Here is a 3,022-nt window from a genome sequence, read left to right on the forward strand (position 1 = left end):
GTTGCCTTAATCATTTTTGTAAAATTATTCTTTACAGTTTGGTTTTTATTTTTATCTAACTCTTAAATTTACTAATTGATTCTTTATTTTTCATTTTTTGTGATTTATTTTTTAGGTATTTATGAGCATATATTGAATCATTGATTTATTACCCGTAGACCCTGAAATTGAGCGAGCATTTAGACAGAGAAGACGCGAAAGATAAGTTCAAAAACAAGTCAAGATGGACCTTGGAAATCAGAATGATGGACAAGGTAATTGATCCAATCATGTGCACAATCCAATCCTTATTATTGATGATAGGGATCGTGCCATAAGACAGTACACTGTGTCCCTTTTCAACGAGTTAAACCTGGGAATCAAGAGATTGGAAATTGATGCACCCCAATTTAAATTGAAACTAGTGATGTTTCAAATGCTCTAAACGGTGGTCCAGTTTAGTGGAATTCCCACATAAGATCCACACCTTCACTTTCGATTATTCATGGAGGTGAGCAATTCTTTTAAGATAGTTAGTGTGACTGAAGATGTATTGATGTTGAAGTTGTTTCCATATTCATTGCGAGATCGAGCATGGGCATGGCTTAGTTCGTTGCCCACAAGTTCAATATCTACAGGACAAGAATTAGCAGAAAGATTTTTGGTTAAGTATTTTCCACCAAGGCAAAATGCTAAGTCACGAAACGAGATAACCACTTTTTCACGATTGGATGATGAATCCTTGTACGAGGCATGAGAAAGATTCAAGGAATTACTTTGTAAGTGTCCTCATCATGGGATTCCACATTGCATCCAATTGGAGACGTTTTATAACGGTTTCAACGTACACACAAGATTGATGGAATATGCTTCTATAAATGGTGCAACTTTTACGATCTTTCATAGTGCAACCATCCAAACTTTTCTTGGAGCAACCAAGGAAATGGACTGAACAACACTTACTTGCAACATAAACCTAACCAATCCCAAGGGTTCAATCAATAAGCTCTAAAACCACTTTAAGTTGAGTCCTCTAACAGTTTGGAGAACTTGTTGAAGGTGTACATGGTGAAGAATGATGCCTTAATCCAAAGCCAAACAATAACATTGAAGAATTTGGTGAACCAAATGGGTCAATTAGATACAGAGTTTTGTAACTGACCATAAGGAACCTTACCAAGCGATATAGAAAATCTATGAAATTTGGGTAAGGAACATTGCAAGGTAGTAGCTTTACGAAGTGGTAAGACTTTGGAGCCCAAGACGATTGTGATTGAAGATGAACCCCTTGAGAAGGAGTAAAATCTACCAACAGTTGAAATTCCTAAACCAGCAGAGCCAAAACTTATAAAGTCCGATGAGGTGAAAATCTAACCCAGTAAATTCTGAAAAGCTAACATCTTCTTTGGATACAGATTTATCTCCTCTAAAAAGTTGTCTGATTCAACCCAAAGTCTCAACACCTTCGTATCCTTAAAAGTTCCAACCAAATAAGAAAAAATAGGATGTGCAATTAAAGAAATTTTTGGATGTTCTAAAGCAACTGCACATCAACATCCCGTTGGTAGAGGCTTTAGAGCAAATGCCCAATTGTGTGAAGTTCATGAAGGACATTCTGTCAAAGAAGAAAAGATTCAGTGAGTGTGAGACTGTCGCTTTAACGAAGGAGTGTAGTGCGTGCTTACAGAATAAGCTACTTTTAAAACTGATAGACCCTAGAAGTTTTACCATACCCAATAACATTGGAGAACTTTACTGTGGTAAAACTTTGTGCAACTTAGGAGCGAGCATCAACTTGATGCCCAAACCTATTTTCAAGCTGTTGGGAATAGGTGAAGTAAGACCCACTACTGTGACACTTTAGTTGGTGGATTGATCTTTGGCTTACCCTGAAAGAGAGATTGATGATGTTTTGGTAGGAGTATATAAGTTTATTTTTCCTGTTGATTTCATTGCTTTAGTTTTTGAAGTAGATAAGGAAGTGTCAATTATCTTGGGGAAACCTTTCCTAGCTACAGGAAGAAATTTGATAGACATACAGAAAAGTGAACTCACCATGAGAGTTCAAGACAATTAGGTAACATTTAATGTTCTTAAAATGATGAAATTTCCCGATTCGATGGAGGAATGTTCAATGATGGAAGAGCTAGAAAATTTAGTTTCTATGGAATGGGAGAACAATTTTGAAGACCCATTGGAGAACACCTTAGGGTTTGAACCATTGGATGATGAAGAAGGTAATGAAAATATGGCTTTAATAGAAGCCAATCTGATGAGCTATGTTGAACCAGCATGGTTTGAACCGCTAGAATTGGAAGCCCGAGAGTTTGTGCAACCAAAGTTGTTAGTCGAGGAACCACCCAAACTCGAACTTAAGGTACTTCCTTCCTAATTGAAATACATTTATTTGGGTAACTGTTCTAATTTGCCTATGATTGTTTCAGTGGAATTAATAGAACACCAAAAAGAGTAATTGATTGTTGTTTTAAAGAAATTCAAAAAGGCAATTGGCTGGACTATAACTCATTCGAGGTATAAGCCATCCCTTTTGTATGCACAAGATTATCCTAGAGGAGGGTGAAAGAGATAGAATCGATGGGCAAATGAGACTCAATCCAATCATGAAAGAGGTAGTTCGAAAGGAAGTGATTAAATGGTTAGATGCGAGAATTATCTACCCCATCTCAGATAGTTCACGGGTAAGTCCGGTACAGTGTGTACCGAAGAAAGACGCAATCACGATTGTTGAGAATGAACGGAATGAGTTAATTCTAACAAGAATTGTCACGGGTTGGAAAATCTGTATTTATTATAGAAAATTGAACAAAGCCACTCGGAAGGATCATTTCCCATTGGCTTTTATGGATCAGATGTTAGATTGACTGACAAGTAACAAATATTACTGTTTCTTAGATAAATATTCGAGATACAACCAAATAGTGGTATCCCCGGAAGACAAACACAGAACCACTTTTACTTGCTTGTGCGATACGTTTGCTTTTAGGCAAATGCCTTTCGATTTATGTAATGCACTTGCCATATT

At 36.8% G+C, this 3,022-nt stretch overlaps 1 non-coding gene across 1 annotated transcript; it reads right to left on the reverse strand.

The window, feature by feature from the left end:
• Positions 1 to 674: 674 nt before the first annotated feature.
• LOC128035815 (small nucleolar RNA R71) lies at positions 675 to 780 on the reverse strand. Its single transcript, XR_008192362.1, has one exon. It is a non-coding gene; the product is annotated as a small nucleolar RNA R71 (small nucleolar RNA).
• Positions 781 to 3,022: the final 2,242 nt, after the last annotated feature.

Source organism: Gossypium raimondii, chromosome 12 (assembly GCF_025698545.1).
Source record: "Gossypium raimondii isolate GPD5lz chromosome 12, ASM2569854v1, whole genome shotgun sequence".
Taxonomy (NCBI): domain Eukaryota; kingdom Viridiplantae; phylum Streptophyta; class Magnoliopsida; order Malvales; family Malvaceae; genus Gossypium; species Gossypium raimondii.